The sequence below is a fragment of the Homalodisca vitripennis genome, chromosome 8 (genome assembly GCF_021130785.1).
Source record: "Homalodisca vitripennis isolate AUS2020 chromosome 8, UT_GWSS_2.1, whole genome shotgun sequence".
NCBI classification, from domain to species: Eukaryota; Metazoa; Arthropoda; class Insecta; order Hemiptera; family Cicadellidae; genus Homalodisca; species Homalodisca vitripennis.
The window spans coordinates 11,400,281-11,418,735 of record NC_060214.1 but is presented as its reverse complement, the minus strand read 5'-3'; the positions used below and the strand labels follow the sequence as shown (position 1 = coordinate 11,418,735).

The 18,455-nt window shown below is 34.0% G+C and overlaps 1 pseudogene; it reads left to right on the top strand.

Annotated features, from left to right (window-relative positions):
• Positions 1 to 18,455, top strand: part of LOC124368015 — a 256,137-nt pseudogene that overhangs the window by 59,340 nt on the left and 178,342 nt on the right.

The following is an 18,455-nucleotide window of genomic DNA, read 5'->3' as shown; positions in this document are numbered from 1 at the left end:
TGACCCTCTCTTGTTAGTTCATGAAACACTTGCGCCACATTATTCACCCTGTATGGGCATAGCGGCATTCTAATCCCCTCGAACTGGACTAGTTATTATTAAATAATCTATACTACTATATGGTGTCTGTATGAGTCTTATGGGGTATGTTACTCAATCATGTAAAATATACTGGACCATTTGTACTGATATTTTACATCGATATTCTTAGGGCCCCTGGTTAACTCATATGCCTGTTCCTATTTCGAAAATCCCTGCAGGCTGCTCTTTTTTAGCGCAACACTAAGGCACTCAGGCTAGTGATGATTCCATGCATTTGCTCCATAAAATTTTCATGAAAATTTACACAAAAACATATGGACCATGATCATAATAGTTTTACAGAAAGGATTTTGGCATGAGGGCTGCAAAAATTTGCCGAGTTTTATTTTAATCCAATCATTTTTTTAAAGAATCTCACTACTTTTAAAAGTGATTCATATTGTCTCTGAAACTTTGGGGAATTGCTACGTACATTACATCTGAGACAACCTATAACCAAAGTCTTCCAAGGAACTTTTGGAATGTCCATGAATCTATCCATTCATTGATTCAATCATGATTCATGGATGTGGCCGTGTACGCTTATGTATACAGCTTATGTATGCTTCGTCACTGGCTCTTAAAAAGCGCTCAATAATTCCCATCAGTTAGTATTTTTCAACTTACCCCTCATTACAATGTTTGTTAAGATTGATGTAATCATAAGAGTACTTACTAGGTGGCTGGTAGTGTAAAAACATTTCTAACCTTAGTGCTTTGCCCTTTTACGTTCTAAACAACGTTTTGAGGTAGTAATTTGGAAAATATATTCAAATTTGTAACAGTTATACGCCCGAGTTTAAAAATATTTTGTAATTTATTGCATGTAAACTGTTAATGTGAAATTTGAAATTTTCAATGTAAAATGTGAAATTTGAAATTTTCTATGTAAAATGTAAAATTTTCTATGTAAAATGTGAAATTTGAAATTTTCTATGTAAAATGTGAAATTTGAAATTTTTAATGTTTAAACAACTTTTAAAGTAAAAAGTTACAAAACTCATATAAAGACAAAAAATTGTGTTTACAAACTTAAGGAAATATGTCCTATTAGTATTCACAAGACTCCTTACTTTTTCTAAGAAAATTTAAAAATTAAGGATAAATATCGATTCTATCTAGTTTTTTTTTTCAGATAATTATGTAAGTTTAAATTTTTATTTTTTAAACCTTGATTAATTTTTTTAAGAATGCTGTTTGTAACCTTCCTTTCTTTTCCAAAATTTGTTAAATCTAATAACCTTGAAATAATGGTTAACTAACTGCTCACACATGATATGTTGTAACACTTAGTTTTAAACCCCATGAGAAATTAGTTTAGACTATAAATTACAGCAGGGAAACTTTAAATTTGGAGCTAAAGAGTTCTCTCATTACTATTGTCTCCACTGAGGTCCCAATTTTGTTCCTAATCAAGGTAAATGCTGCAAATGATGCGGGCGGTATTAATACATTAGAAAGGTTTCCCTGCTCCTGTAATTGCTTTTCTGTATTGTGTTCTAGGTTCGTGGTCCGCTGAAATAAATTGTTCCTCCCATTTCATTCACTCAATTCAGTACATATATCATAACTACACGATAAACCGTTTAAACAAACTATATTTTAGTTCAAGATATTCATTGTAATATAGAATAATAAGTTGGTGGGTAAAGTAGGCTTGTTTAAAACGTTGTATGTTGATAGTTTCCGTAGTAGAAATAATGTAAAACAAAAACATTTATTTTTCGAAAGAAACAGGATTTTCGGACATTTGCCATCGTTCAGTGAAACAAGAAAACAGTAACACTACGTTTCGAGATCTGCAATTTGATCTCTTCTTCAGGTAAAGAACTAACCTAATACAGTAGAACCCCTCATATCCGGCCTCGGTTTTACCGCACCTTGGTTTATCCGGCCACTTCCCGGAAGCCAATATCGAAATTTATTTACCACGGCTTGCAGACGCGCAGTTGCATGCACTAGTCTCCCACGACTCGTGCGTTATTTTGGTGTATCTATTTGTTTACATTTTCCTGTGTTGTCCTCAGTTGAGCTGATAGGTTTAACCTGTAAACAGTTCGTTGATTATTTCCAGTGCGGTTAGTACAGTACAGTACAATTGTTTCGTTTCGTCAAGTGCTGTGTACTGTAGGTTGGTTTATCCGGCCGAATCGTTATCCGGCCAGGGGCTCGGTCCCGTGGTGGCCGGATATGAGGGGTTCTACTGTACATAATTAAAAACTAGGTTAAAATAAACAAATCATACCAAGTTTGTAATAAACCAATGCGGAGTCACAATATGGTTTTAAGAAGTTCATCTAGCATGAGCCAATAACAAAATATGGTATGATTTGTATATTTTAACCTAGTTTGTAATTACGTATTAGGTTAGTTCTTTACCTGAAGAAGAGATCAGATTCCAGATATCGAAAAGTAGTGTTACGGATTTCTTGTTTCACTGAACGATGGCAAATTTCCGGAAAAAATCCTGTTTCTTTCACAATCCTTCGATCGTCAAAATAACCTTCAAACAAAGAATTCATTTTTCCATAGTTGAAAGTTAACCATATCTTTGATCATTACCATTCGTGGTTGAGGAGTTGGTTTCGTGGTTGTTGTGGCAAGTACTTGGTTATAAAGATGTATACTTTGTTGACTGAGCCTGCTTCGGTCAAATTATTAGCTAGTTATATAACTATACTCATTATACGTTATTAAGTCAACGCCCAACCAATTTAAGGTCTAAACTTTATATATATTTGGCTTAAAACAGTGAAAAGACCTTAATTATTTTGAATTTCCATTATAAAAATAATTGAAACTGTTCCACACATTTTTTATTATTTTACAAAAGAAAACTCACAATTCTCCCATAATTTCACAAATTATCGGGGAATTGTGAGTTTTCTTTTGTAAAATAATAGAAAATTTATATTCCAATAAGAAGAGCTCCTCCTCCTTCATTGCTCCACAAATATTTCAAAATTAGGCAACATGGTGGTTGTGATTCCTGACTTATGCGTGTCAACGCTCTGGTATAATTTGATTATCTTAACCTAGTTTGTAATTATGCGTTAGTTTAGCTTTTTACCTGAAGAAGAGATCGGATTACAGATGTCGAAACGTAGTTTTCTGATTTGCTGTATCACTGAAAGATGGCAAATATCCGGAAAATCCAGTTCATTCACAGTCCTTCCATCGTCAAAAACAAACTTACACTGAGCAACATTATTTATATACCGTGTCTTTCGATTTTTTTAACCTTCTCATATTGTGAATTGAAATAATTGACACCAAAAAAAGTGTTTCTTACAAAAATATTAAATTACATGATAAATATAAATTAATTCTGTACATACTTACAGAGTCTGCAATCTTGTATGAAGGGATGAAAGATCCATGACGTTAGACTTTCTTATCGGTCTGGAAAAAAGAAGGTCTTTTCTGCAACAAAAGTTATTTTCATACGGTGAAATTACCAGTAAATGAAATGTTCAATTATTTAAATATTTAAGATAATTGGGCTATCCCAATGTGTTTTTAAATGATGAACATTGCGCACCATGTACGTTACAATTATTGTTAAATTATTTGTATAATAAAGGTTTATAATGTGGTTTTTCAAAAATTAAATGTAATATTTATACTAAATTTGACGAATATTGTTGTTTTGTTTTCACATTGATACTTATAATTTATGTATGTGACTAATGTTTATAACCAACTTAAAAAAAATTAAGTGCTCTTTGGAGTGCTCGTGATAAATAAACAAAGACCTAATTAGGATCCTTGCGGCACTCCAAAATTGGTCATGTTTAACTATTGAAAATGTATATTGTAATGTAAAACTCGTATTCTATTGGACGGTAAAAATTAAATTAGTTGTGAGCTGCGGATCCAAGGGCTGTAAAGTACTCGACTTAAGTGCGACTGTTGACCCAGGGGGCGCGGGAGTAAGTCAAGGTAAGACGACTCGGCTCCCGCTGTAAAGTGACGAAGCCCTGCCGAGAGTCCGTCAACAGGCTTCCAGATTAGTTAGCAACAGTTTGTCACAACTTTCCATTAAAACTCATCCGGTTAGCAGATGCCCACATTCTTCTGGAGGAGTTTGATCGGTATGGTTATAGATTTGTTTATCGGATGATGCTAGATCCAAGAAAGCATCATCCGATTTTAAATTGTAAGACTAGGCCCAACAGCTTAAAACTGATTACTGTACCAATGATCACGCAAGCTGGAAGCGTGATAGTTTCATTATCCACGATCAGTTCATTACTACTTATAAACGCAGATATGGCCAATCACTTATTACAGAATAAATGTATTGATTCTAATGGTAATTTTTCATAAATAAAGGAGACGCCGATATTCTTTTAAGACGCCACTGTCCTATGAGAACATGCAATATGGGACAATAAGCGGGGCAGTCTATACCGATCAAGGTCGATGGTACTGATACACATTTCAACGTTTACAGACAGGATTTAAACCTGCGCTATCTCTAACTTAAGGCCGACATCTTAGACCGCTTGGCCATCGGCACTCCCGTGTTACAATGTACGATGCATATCCGTGCTGCGAAATTTCTTAGCAGATGTTTTACAATTTTTAGTTCAACGAGCAATGGCAACCAAGAGAGGCTCTATTTTACAAGCTGGTTTCTGTAGTGTAGAAATATACCCCTCTGCAATCACTTCCATCCCTAAGTTAACAAACTAGACAGGGTACTATGGAGTGGTTGGTGGTCACACTCCACCTTCACCACTCAATGTGTAGTTTCTATCCTGTGTTCAAACTCCATACTATTCCTCGTACATACCAGTATAAGGATTAAAAAAATACAACTGGGTTTCTCCCAAAAGTATATTGCTTCCACATATAAGACTTTTGTTGTTCACGAATTTTTGCTATGTATTTATAATAAAAAATAATCATAAATACATAAGCTGTTCTTTGGAAAGTTTTAGGGCTGAGCCTTAGCAAAAGACTACCACTAGTGGAATTGGTAATATGTAATGTTTGGCTGTCAGTTTTTTATGGTAAATACATCAATATTGCCTTGTAATTATTCTTTTAGTACGACGTGTATTATGAAATCTTGTGTTATTAGATGGTATTATTATAAAGGAAAATTATATTCCTCAACGTATGTATTTCTTTGTTAATTCAACTGGCTTGAAAATCAGAACATTTTACGCTTTAAATTACAGATGGATCTTATGGATTATTATGCACGCCAAAAGTCGTCAGAAGACTCAAAATGACCCATAAAGTAAACAAGAGACTTCTGTCAGATTTGACAGTGAGTAAGGGAAGATGGGTTTTCAATCAGCGGAAATATATTTTATTTGCACGGGCAAACGAGTGCGAACGAAATCACAGATAAGTGAATTTTCGACTCATTTGGAGAATGATTTGGAATACTCGATCCATGCGCCTATCAGTCCATTGCCTCGGCGTCAGTGTGAGGGGTTGGTGGGGGGGGGGGGGGGCTTTCACGCAAGTGATGCAAATATCTACTCACTTTACAGAGGCTTTGCCGAGTGTTTTCTATAAGGAAGTAATAATGTTTGTTTATACCACAAAATGGTAGAATATTATTTTTTATACAATAATACGATGATATTATTAAACTTAACGGGAGAATCATTTAGCATTTTCTGAGTTTAGGATCTACGAGTTTGGAACATTTTTGGAAAAACACCACGCATAGGATCAGACATATATCTGTATTTCAAGTCGATTATTGGCATTGGGTGATTTAAAGGATAACAGAACTACAGGCTTTAGGCTTTAGAGCTACAAACAACACTAAAGCCAAAGTGGATCATAAAAAGTTATTCATCAATAATAAACATACTCGTGTACCTGACATACACCTTAAGTCAAAAGAAGCATAAATCACATTTTTGTTAGTTTAACCTTGTGTTTCAGTATTGACACCTGAAGAAGGGAGCATATATAAGTTTTCGAAACGTTGTTTTTATTTAATTTACGTAATCCTACATGAATATTCAATCCTGTTAATTAATTGAACATTCATGATCCATTCACAGTCTGGAATTGCTTGCTGAACGATTAACGCATTATTTTCAGTATTGTGTCTTTTTATAATAGTAAAAATTTTAATGCATCTACTAGACATTGTTCATTAACAAATTAAATTCATTACATAGGGTAGGTTTTCATCATTTACGTATGTAAATTACAGATAATTTCTTGCTATGGTATACAAAATAATTAAAAATGAATCTATAATGTGTTTTTTTAAGACTAAGATTTGATAACAATACTTAAATTAATAAATTTAAACAGTAGTTTTGCCCTTTAAATTTTAGCTACTAATTTTTTTATCCCCCAAATACACGGTTTTCCAGATAAACGACGTTTAATATTTAAGTAATCCATAAAAACCCTGGAAGCGTTCATTTAAAAAGTCTCGGAATATTTGATTTTTACAGATGAGATAGTTTGATTGGTTTAATGTGCTGCTAGCGCAGTTCGTCACTTTATTATTAGCTACGGATCCAAACAATGACGAAATCTGGTAAGCTCTCCTTGATTAAAGATATCGAGTGTATTACAGGCTACTAATGACATATTCAATAGAACTAAGCTTAGAGGGCCCGGGGATGTAGACCACAATGTACTGACTTATATGTACAGGTATAATGTCTTATAAGAAAGCAGTTAAACCTTATTTTACAACATAATTTTAAATTCAAATTAGTAATGTCAGTTTTATATTTGAAAAACAAAATTAAAATGTCTTATTTCATTCATAAACACAATTCATTACTATTCCATACCTTACATAATCATTTAAGGTCTTAATTTATTAAAGAATTTTCAGTGGTTTGCACGTCTGTATGACCTACGTGCGCCATCGTATATTCTGACTGTTTAAGCCAAACGTGTAAAAAAGGTCTTATTATTGTCTAAATTAATTTAAACTTATGTTTGCGTTAAATTAAATTGTTTTTAAAATAACCCACATATTGTGGATAGAACAAACCAAGAAACGTTAGACCATAAAGAAGTTTTTAAATTAGTCACCCCACCGCTAATTTTTGGAACCATACCATGCAGACTTATGCCATTTTAGGAATTTTCTCACTCTGGACCCAATTTTGGATTGTTAAATATTTTTGTTAAAGTGCGATTGGTCTCAAAAGGTTAAAATGTTACCTCGCCCTTGCTTGTTAAATTAATGAAAGAAAAAAAAAACTAAACGCGTTTGCAGAACTTGGTGGCGTTTATACTTATTTCCTTAATTTGATGGTAACAATTAGCATTTAATTTAAGAAAACAACGTTGTGAACACACACACACACACACACACACACACACACACACACACACACACACACACACACACACACACACACACACACACACACACACACATATATATAATATAGAAGAAATTATATTCTAAAAATCATATTTTATTTTTTATCAAACACAATTTTTTCACTAATTACCAAGATTTAGCTAAAAATTATGCTCGATGGTCAACAAATCATGAGAAAATAAGACACAAATTTTTATTTTAGAGATGCTTCACTAATCCAGATAGATATCATATACTGGTATGCGTGAATCTTAATCCTCGACCTATAGAGGCTTGAGATTAATGTAGACTTTATGTTTGGAAATTTGCTCTTTGTTTAATTCATAGTCGTGTAAGATAGCACCTCCGATAATAGAAAAGTTCGCTCTACGTGAAATTACAGGCACTTTGAATATTAAGGCAATTTTATAAACAGGCTCAAATAAGAACTGATGAAGATAAACTCGTGACACACAGTGCAGTATGTACATGAGACATATACAGGGAGTGACGTGGTTTTATTTATAAACGGTGTTGATTTCATTAAGAAAAATAATATTAAAACTCCATTTTTAATACATTTTTTTTTAAATATCCTTGAGTCCGTTGCACTTGAAAACTACTAGTTACATAGTTTGGAGCACTTACAATATTTGAACTAGCCTTACATGAATACCTGTCTGTATTTTTAGTAGTTAGGTTGTTAATTGCTTACAATTATCGTGTCACAGGCAAGAAACAGATGAATAAGGTTAGTAATTAATTGAACATTCATAAGTAAAATGGTGGTACATATTACGCACTTAAAAATTTTCTTTACTAAGAAATTCTCTTAACTTTTTATAAACGATAAAAAGTAGTTAAGTAGAAATCATAAGATCTCTCCTTACAATCGTATTGTTGTTTGAAGTTCAAGGTTTAAATTGGTCTTTAGTAAATCTAAAAGCCTCTCAATAAATTAATGTTGTAACACAAGAATACTACACCTCATTGTAACTGCAATTTTTTTAATGCTGAGTAGACGATGATATTAATCAATTAGGCTATTTATAATTTGTAAATAAAACTTGTAAAAATAATTTGTCATCATTTAATAAACTCATTTTCACAATTTAGTTACAATTATTTGTCATTTATTCAAAACCAATCGTTATAAGCTCCCGTATTGTTCAGAAAAGCTATGTATTGTATGATGAATAGTTAGATAAGAAACGTGCCATTCAATACTATGTATTGCCAATTAAATTCATCGCAGCTTAAAAGGTTAGTGATTATTTCAATTTAATCCTGAATAAATTGTGGTTATTATTGTTGTGGTGACCATACAGTTCAAATAAACAATGAAATAATACAACCGAGGAGTCAATGGCAAGTAGAGTAGCAATATCCAATTTACATTTTAAGTGTAAAAAGAATAATAATTATACTACGATGACATGTTTAAAAAAACTTTAATATCCTCAAATAATTACGAGACAAATTAAGTTTTGAGGAAATAATTAATTTAAGTAGTTACATAATGAGAAACAAGTTAAAAGTAACATTCATTTACTATGATTTTGATTATAATTAAGTAATTCAAATCCAAAATTATAAAGGGAACGGTCCACGTAAATTTTCAAAACAGTTTTCAGTCGGTGAGGAAGGTAATCGCTTTACACCCTCAATTGCTCATTTCCCTTTAGAAAATCCGTCATATTCCAGCTATTGATGAGATAAAGAGATGGCGAGTAAATAGACTGACGTAGTCTCAACATCTGAAGTGCTCTCAAGCCTTTGTTGGCTCTTAACAGTGTGCCGGGCCGCTACTGGTGGACTCCCTTGCGAGCTTCACGTGCTCATCTCCATCGTACTGAAACATAGGACCGTCAAATTCCAGCTATTGATGAGATAAAGAGATGGCGAGTAAATAGACTGACGTAGTCTCAACATCTGAAGTGCTCTCAAGCCTTTGTTGGCTCTTAACAGTGTGCCGGGCCGCTACTGGTGGACTCCCTTGCGAGCTTCACGTGCTCATCTCCATCGTACTGAAACATAGGACCGTCATATTCCAACTATTGATGAGATAAAGAGATGGCGAGTAAATAGACTGACGTAGTCTCAACATCTGAAGTGCTCTCAAGCCTTTGTTGGCTCTTAACAGTGTGCCGGGCCGCTACTGGTGGACTCCCTTGCGAGCTTCACGAGCTCATCTCCATCGTACTGAAACATAGGACCATCATATTCCAACTATTGATGAGATAAAGAGATGGCGAGTAAATAGACTGACGTAGTCTCAACATCTGAAGTGCTCTCAAGCCTTTGTTGGCTCTTAACAGTGAGCCGGGCCGCTACTGGTGGACTACCTTGCGAGCTTCATGCGCTTATCTCTACCACACTATATCGTATGTATGGATTTTAAAGCATAATTATGCGGAAACACAGTACGAGACGCGTAAGAGGGTTTGAGTTTGAAACATGTAAGTATGTGGAAGCAGTTTCAAACGTGTTAATGTGTGTAAAGACAGTTTGGAACGCAGTTGAACTGAGTTTGGAACGTGCTTCTGTGTGGGAATTATGAATTCTGTAGTTGCTTTGTGCAAATTTAAACCTTAAAACTGTCGTTAAAAGAAAATGTAAACTTGTGTAAAATGCCTTATTAGGTAACACTTTAAAGTATTAATAAGCAGATAAGCTTGGCGTTTCGCCATCTTTTAGCTGATCGTAAGCAAACCTTTTCCCGAGGTGGTTCGGGAAAATTTGTTTATTTGATCCTGTTTGTTTATTATCGGGAACAATGTTGATTAAAGTTACTCAAGAATCATAACGATAGATTTTTAAGGGTAGGGTACGATAAGCGGACCCGGTTTTTTATATCGAAGAATGTAATCATCGATACCTAATATTCGCATCTCAAATCCTAGACTATCAATCGATATAAAAGTATCTGTAGTCCCCAACAACAAACATTATGTTTTAAATTAAAATGTGAATTTAATATTAACAGTGATCAAACAAATTATTATAACCAAAATTAGGAAAACTGAAGACGACCATATTTGCTGCTCTCACAGTTACATTTGTTTCTTTCCCACAAATTTCACATAATGGATTTTTCGGTACGAGTCCAACATGTTGAATCCACGAAAAACATGTCTTATCATCTTTCAAAGCAATGTTGTGTAGTTTTCTAAAATTGACTGCTATTCTTAATAATCAAATGTTACTTATGTAAAATTGAAATATTACCTGACGTGTATTATTTGAAAGTGTTTACAGCTGTTCATATAGATTATTTAAGTGAATTGTTCAAAATAATTAATTAGTATCGATTGACTATATCGATGGTTATGATTGAGTAATATCGTTTGCCAATTTCGATATAAAAAACCGGGGTCCGCTTAGCGTACCCTACCCTTTTTATATTCTGGGGATCAGGACACATCCTGTGCACAGAGTGTTCGTTATGGAATGAATGGGAATTGTTCAGTGTTGAATTGTTAAAATTAAAATCTACATATTACACAAATACAAACATAACACCACCTATCTGAAAGTGTTTTTATTATTATAATTGAATCACTTATACAGGGTGTAAATTAAGTCCTGATGCGCTTGGATGTATTTCAAACGGATTGAGATACCGATGTAAAATCTTCAACATACCCATAAATATACTTTTTTCAATTTTTTGAAGGATAAAAATATTGATTTGAAAACACTAACAAAAAGCGTTGCTGAAGGAAAATGTAAACTGGAGGTCAATTTAAATTCACAGATTAGAACCCCTATCTTGTAAAATGTCATTTGAAAGGTAAATTCAATAGACGTTCCTAGCAGAAGTTATGGGCAAATAATACCTTACAATGTAATGCCATCTAGAAAAAGACACCTCTTACCAAAAATATGCACACAAGAAATATTAGATGATACGTAAAGAAATAAGCTGGGCCCCTCCAAGTCTTACTAAAGGATATCATTCATGCATTGCGTTGATGTGCGCAATATATTGGCATAGCTCCTACAGATTATAATTTTTTGCGTTATTTGCTGCCCGTAACTTTTGCTAGAAACTTCAAAGATATTTTTTATTCGTCATTATATTTTCATTGAATAGACCTTTAAAATAACATGTCACAAGATAGGTGTTGTCATTTGAAATTTTAAAGTTTCCCCCTTCTATGCCCCTTTGAAAAGGCGGCAAATGTTTCCAACTCTAAAAAAAAAAAACATTTACTAAGTATGACGAAGGTTGTACACTGGTATCACAAATCCGTTTGGAATATATTCAGGAGTATCAGGACTTAATTTACACCCTTAGATGTAAGGGATTGTTGATTGTTTGCCCATAACATTTTCTAAGATCATTGTAAAGATGTTTTTCTTATTCATTTCATTGTGTGTCTTTTGAATTTACCTTTCAAATGACATGTCACAAGATAGGGGTTGCTATTTGCAAACTTACAGTCATCCCCTTTTTCCCTCCTTAAAAAGGGGGGGGGGATATTGCTATCCTTTAAAAAGTCCCAAAATGTATTTTAATAGTTATGGTGAAGATTTTACTTCGATAACTCAATCCGTTTGAAATATATCCAGGCGTATCAGGACTTAAAATAAACGCTGTATATATAATTTACAATTAGTATTAAGCAGAGATTCGTTTGATAACATTTTAAACGGACAAACTACCTTTTATTGTATGGTATGAATACATTAATTGATCATTAGTAATTTTGGCTGGGAATGTACGAAAATTACAAATAATCATTAGTGTAACTAAAAATCACACTATACGCGTAAATTGCCAAAAAGAATTTATAAAAGAATTACAGAACTTGGTCACTTTCGTAGCGAAGGAAAAAGGATTTTCCGGCTATTTGCCATCGTTCAGTAAAAAAAAAAAAAAAAAAAAAAAATCAGTGACACTTTCTCAGCGTCACACTCTGTGTTTTACACCACCATGTCCCTAATCCATACCATCCAGCAATGCTTTTTGTTAGTTTTTATATAACGGGGTTTTTTTTACACTAATAGAAATTGCTAATATCTTTGACTTCCGGAGAATCAAACGCGTAACCACTCAGTACAAGACAATTTGACGACCGAGGATGATGTTCTGATAAGCATAAAATAAGATGAAAGCCACAGACTAGATATCTGACTTTAGAGACTGTTAAGTAAAGAAGAATAAATCAAACCACTTTCAAAAATCAACAAGTACATTTTGCTAAGTAAAATGAGTATGGCTCCTGTAACATGGGAGCAGTGCTTTCTGTGTTCAAGACATTTCTGTACTCTCTTAACGCATCGTTTTGTAATTATGACAAGAGAAACCCATTTAATATAAGAACGAATTAAAAATAATTTGAAAGTTTTTAAACTCAACAATGAAATTTTTGTTCTATTATTCCGTTTATGATCTTAGGGCTTTCGGATCACAAGTGCATTATGTGGTGTTTAAGCAATTTCTGGAAGTCTGATGTCCTCGGAACTCCACCTCGGATCAAGCTCAAGAGGTTCTCACTGCTCTGACAGTGTTTCTCCCTTTCCCTGAGTGTCCCTATTCCAATCCCAGTGCCTCGGTACTGGAGACATTGGAGGTGTGCCAGTTGAACTCCCTCTCTTACCGTGAAACGCCAAACAGCCATTTTCAGGGCTACAAAATCTCCCCGACCTTTCTTTGATATGTATTTTTAAACTGAAAACCCTTTTGTTGCTAGCCAACCAACTTCAACAGACTACGCAGTTTACTCGACGGAGCCTTATCACTTATTCAATAAAAGTTTCACATCATGTTTACATTCTTTAGCAGAGCTAAAATAAACATGTGAATTTTTCGCAGTCAAAACAACAAATAAAAAATGAGAAATCAAAAGTACAAATCACACTTTTGCTCAAAAAGCTTACTTAAGGCAAATTAGAAATACAAATAGGCAAATTAACTATTTAAGTACTCTTCAACAGAGTAATATGCCCGGTTTACGAGGTAGCATTTTAAGAAATATTTAAATATTTGAATTGAATATTCATTTTTTAAAGATTTAAAGCAATTTTTAATGCAGAATAATACACGCCCTACTCATAGAGTTTTAATCGATGGACAGGATAGTGTAGTATCTGATTCCTTGTATTGTAAGGGTGAAATACTTGATTTTTATGGAACTTGTTCACTATCAGATTTGTAAAAACTTAAAACTTCAAAAATGTATAAAGATGGAAAGGTAACAATTTTCTTATTTGTGAAAAATGGTTTACATGACTGTCGGGTTCGGAGCTTAAACATAATTCTTATAATTCGTTTTTGCAATTTGAACATATTTTTTGACTTTAATTGTCTTACCCCTAACTGAAACTTGGTGAAAAAATTAGAAAAAAAAAAAAATTATGGTTGCCTGTAAATTCGGTTTTACGGGCGAAGATTTTACGTGACAACGTCTTTTTCTCGGTAGAATATTTATTGATATGAATATTATTAAATTGCACAATAGGAACAAGGAATTGAATGAAAATAAGAATTGCACAAATTTTAACTATAGAAATATATTTTGTTTACTAAAACATTGTACATAATTTGAAATTAATTAAAATTTGTTATTGTAAATGGTAAAGTTGAATAAAAACATTTACTAAAATTGGAATTTGAAATTCTTGCTAAACACAGTTAAATTCTAACTCCGCGCGTGGTGATTGGTCGGTTTAGTTCGTTTGTTTGGTCGCACTGTTATGACAGGTTAGAGGTTATAATTTGTTATTTTAAATGTTTGACTAGCAATACGCGCTGTTTCTTCTCAATCGACTGAATTACGATTGATTGCAGAGTGATTTAAACTAATAATTTACTTAACACTATCAACATTTGTCAATAGTATGACATAACCTATAAACTCAGTTTCTCAACTTTTGTGTCAATCTAACAATTAATCAATCAATCATAGTTTACGATAATGAAATATCAGTGTACAATTATTTACCTTTATTGTTGTAGTTGTTGTAAATGACGAATCTAAGCACTCCACATTTTCACGAATAAACATAGTTATCTGCTTTATCCCGTGCGGCGGACCCACAGTTATCTGCTTTATCCCGTGCGGATCCCGTGCGGCGGACCCACTGGACGGGCATCGTAACGTTACCGGGCGTAACACTTTTTCATGAGTGACTCCGAGCCGCAACCTAATTTAAGACGTTGTCACGTCAAAAACTTCATCTTTTTTAAATGTTACTTTCGACTTTTTATTACTAAGAAACTTCATGTGTTCCGTGCTTTTATTGTGACATTTTAATTGTTAAGTGAATTGAATATAGTGCTGTTTCCCTTTTTTATAATTCCAATCTACTTATCTGGTGATGGGTATTATAATTTTAACGAGCTTTCAATATATTTATTTTAGTAAAAAAGTCTTGAGGAAAATATTTCGTTTCTTTATTAAGTTTAATTATTTTGCAAACAAATTAATAAAATATGTATGCATACGATGATAATATATTGAATTTATTAAGTTGAGTTAGTCATAACTCGTATCTAATAAATACTTTTTATTTCATTTTAATAAAATAAACGACTTATAAATACTGAATCATAAAGTTTTAACAGTTTTATATATTGAAAATGTTTATATAAAATGGAAATTGATCATCCAAACAGCATCCTAGTCTTTTCATAAATCCTTGATACAAAAATATGATATGTCTAGTATGTGAAGGGGTGCTACTATAATACGAGTATAAAGCAGTACTATGTTGATAAATTAGCCTCTTGCTTCATGTCACTTCTGTATCCTTAACCTCTTCTACAGTGCGCAAGGTCAAGTTCATTCATTAGTTACCGTGAAAGGTACACAGTTACACATTACGTGACTATGATATCTCGTGGTTGCCAAACAGTCGAAGCTTGGATTTATATCCCACTTACAAGTACAAACTCAAAACAGTTCTGCGAACCTTCATATAAGTTGTCATCACTAAAGTTTTTCAAATTCATGAGTAAATTTATTTTGGTGCTCAATTTATCACTTCTGTAACAAATGCACGGCGGAGCCATACTTCAGCTAAAAAATATAACTTCAAAGACAACGATAAGCCTCGTTGGAACAAAGTTAGAAACATTGTAGTAGAACACTAAGTGCGGAAGTAAACAGCTTGTTCGACAACACTGGATGCTGGCGGGGATTGTTGTTCTGGTAGTTTAGTTGTTGTTCTATTGCTACGTGAGGAATGATTCATCTTCCATAACGAATTTATCCTTCCTTCTGTGAACGGATGTCTACAACTGTTATTCAAGGAAATGTACACTTGGGTATAATACGCCAACTCATAAACTCGTAAAAGTAGGAGTCATGTTTGTGGTGCTAATTTCTAATACTTGACCAGTGTATTAAACAATAGGATGTTACGATCTGAGTATCTTGGATGGGTTATTACAACGAATACTCAAATTTTAAGTATTTCACTGTACTAAGTTAGAGAATGCCAGATTCTAAATTGAGCTGGCTATGTAGAAATGAAGTTTCAAGCAAAATCTTTAGGTGTCAATCTCAATTTGTTCTCGAGCTTAGTTTGTATGGCTAGACAGACAAGCCAGTATAGATCTTTTGCCAAACCCCTGATTGAAATAGGCTTCGCTAACGCTCAGCAAAATCTCATGGAAGAGTATGCATCATCATGAAACTCTGTCTTGGTCATTTAGGAATGAAGTTTCTTGCAAACTTTCACGTGTATAAATAAATCGGTTTGCTCTTCAGGTATTCTTCCGAGCGACTGGCTTCACTGACTCTAAACTAAATCCTGTTCATCCCCCGAGGGAGGCCTGGGACAAGAAGGTGGAGTTTCTGTTGTGTAAACTGTATACTGTAATGTTGCAGCGAGGCCATGTCAGACGGCCAGTAGGAGGAAGCGGCGGTGGTGGTGGCCCGGGCAAGGCAGCTGCCCCTAGGGAGACCTGGGACAAGAAGGGGGAGTTTCTGTTGTGTAAACTGTATACTTTAATGTTCCAGCGAGGCCATGTCAGACGGCCAGGAGGAGGAAGAGGCGGTGGTGGTGGCCCGGGCAAGGCAGCCGCCCCCGAGGGAGACCTGGGACAAGAAGGTGGAGTTTCTGTTGGCGGTCGTTGGCTTCGCTGTGGACCTCGGCAATGTCTGGCGCTTCCCCTACATCTGCTACCAAAATGGCGGAGGTCAGTCAGCTTCAATTAAAATTATTTTATACAATATAATAATTGTTTAAATAATTTATACTTTCTTGAAGGAACAACTTTCTTGCATTCATAAGAAAGAAAAGTTAGTGTAGACATGTATCAATGAATGGTCGTTTATGGGATACAAAGAACATATCTTACACATAACGTTTCTATGGTATGAAGGGTTAAGTCAATTTTAATGTTGGGTTTAGCTCCAGTTTACCTTACTTAATTTTGCAGCGTTTTGTCTTATATCTGACGCTGTCTTAGACTTGTCTCCTTGAATCTGGAATCATGTTCGTCTGAAGAAGAAAGTCGGCGACGAAGCTCAAAACGAACCTTTACATAGTTTCGACATCAGAGGCACCTGAGTAGGCTAAGTGGCAGTCTCATTGTCTCATCAGCGCACAGTTGAGTACACTACGATGTTCTGACACGATCTCTAAGCATGTTGGAACAACCGAGTTTTCTACACATAACGTAGCTATGGTAGGGATCCGATTTGAATGTTGAGTTTAGCTCCAGTTCACCTTCCTTTTTATTGTGCACCTGATGAGACAATGAAACTTCCGAGGACAACATCACACTTCCATATATCACTTGAACGCCACATAATGCGCTTGTCATGCTTAAAATCACAAGCGGAAGTATTTTAGTGACAAATATTTCTATGGAAACGAAATTAAATTGAAGCTTTATTGTTAAATTTACAAAATGTAAGAGATTTGATCAATACAGTTGCATAGGTACGTTGTTTAAAAAGTATAGAGTCGCATTATTAAAGAGTCGCATTGAAGAATTTTAAAGAAATTACACGTCTTCTCAATTGTTATCACTTTCTGTTAAAACTTGTAACTACAAGTTGAATTTTAAATTAAATGGGTAAAAGTTATTATTAAATACACATAGATATTATGGTTTCGTTTTATTTCAATGCCAATATAGATTTTAGCTTCATTAATTTTCTGTTTAGTGCAGCGTCTGAAATCTGAGTCACAGACTTGCCCAGAGTTAGCTCCTGGAATGTGGAGTACACACCTTTGAAGAGAATAAAAATAGTTTTGATCATCTTCGTCACCGCCTTTATACGGAGTTCATCTTTTAAGTTAAAATTATTAAGGTTGTTAAAGTATGAAATTTATTCTTTTAACAACTTCCACTATGCAATAAGCCCAAACAAAAGTTCGGACAGATTTCCAAAACGGAATTCCAAAATTCTGATTGAAACATGTCATAGATAAAGGTTTTGTTGCCATGCATGCAAAAAGGGTATACAAGTTTTGGATACATACATTTTTAGTCGGGGCTCAGACGCCATCGAATGACGATATAATATGGTATAGTTTCAGGTTCAAATGAGCTTGATGATAATTTTTAGTAGTCCTGTACAGTAATGATCATCAAGCTCACAAATGAAAAAATATATAAAGTGTAATTCGAATGATTTATGGAACATATCTATACATTTAGTCAAACTATCATTAAATAAAATAGAACTAAAAGAATTTTCTTGGATTTATGATTATATAATATAACTATATTTTCGAAACCAACAACTATAATTTTTCTAAAACCAATTACAGAAAATATTCTTAAACATCATGAGCAAGTATAACATATGGAATTAAACAAACAGTGGGGCAATAGCATAGGTGAAATATAAAAGAGGTAAACAAAAGTTGTGATTCTGTGAGGAAGGTGTTTCGAGTAAACCTGGAGTTCCATCTGCATAGCTTGTGGTCTAGCAAGAAGGTGTCTATGCAAATCTAATAGACGTTGTGGTGAGGGTGAAGTGTTTTTGTGCTACCCAAATGCGGTATTATTTATGAGCGATGGAACTCATTCTCACGTCTGCAAACAAACACATTTTCATTACTGAACCTTTTATAATCTCGGCCATTGTTATTA